Source organism: Bison bison, unplaced genomic scaffold, assembly GCF_000754665.1.
Source record: "Bison bison bison isolate TAMUID 2011002044 unplaced genomic scaffold, Bison_UMD1.0 scf7180017864338, whole genome shotgun sequence".
Lineage (NCBI taxonomy): Eukaryota > Metazoa > Chordata > Mammalia > Artiodactyla > Bovidae > Bison > Bison bison.
The window spans coordinates 2,050,441-2,051,156 of NW_011494910.1; the positions used below are offsets into that span (position 1 = coordinate 2,050,441).

A 716-nucleotide genomic window follows, 5' to 3' on the forward strand; every position below is an offset into this window, starting at 1 on the left:
CGCAGCCAGGCTGGAGGGGCTGGGAAGCCATAAAGACCCCACAAGGGTGTGGAGACCAAGAGAATGGAGGTCGGCCTGAAGAGCGCGAGCAATGGCAGGGTCTTCATACGCGCCCCGCGGCCAACCAGGGTGTGTGCGCTAACCTCACACGTTAGTAACCTCTTCTCACAACCCGGGAGCCTGCCGAGCCCCTGGGCTTCCCACCCCACCCTACCCGGGCTTGGCAGGCTCCCCGGGGCTTCCTGCTGCTGCGATTGCGCCCCAACATCAAAGCCACCGCTGTCGGGAGCTGAAAACCAGAGACAAGTACAGGCCGGGGAGCTGCGCCTCCCCCCAGGGACCGGGAACTCCGGCATGAAGGCCCCTCTCCCTCTCCCAAGCTTTCCCCTTTTGCTGCAGTATCCTTATAAGGCAGAAGCCAATTTTCCTATCTGTCCGCCTAAAAAATGTATATCTATTATATATTCCCTAGGCTAGATGCTGACTTTTCACCTACCGCAAGAGAAAGCACCACCCCACCACTCTCACTCCAGGGCAGGTTTTGCCTTTTATTTTCTCATCTTCAACAAACCAAAACACCAAAACCATTGGCTGATTCAGGGCGCCTTGCCGCTGGGAGCCAGGAAGTGTGTTCAGAGGGAAAGGGGTGGGGAAGAGGGCGCCCGGGGTCCGAGACACTCGGAGACCCCAGGAGCGGGGAGGCGGCGGGGCCTCCC

General features: G+C 59.5%; 1 protein-coding gene across 1 annotated transcript in view; it reads right to left on the minus strand.

Moving 5' to 3' along the window:
* PIK3C2B (phosphatidylinositol-4-phosphate 3-kinase, catalytic subunit type 2 beta) overlaps positions 1-716 on the minus strand; it is an 86,064-nt gene that overhangs the window by 84,155 nt on the left and 1,193 nt on the right. The gene's annotated exons all lie outside the window — the stretch shown is intronic.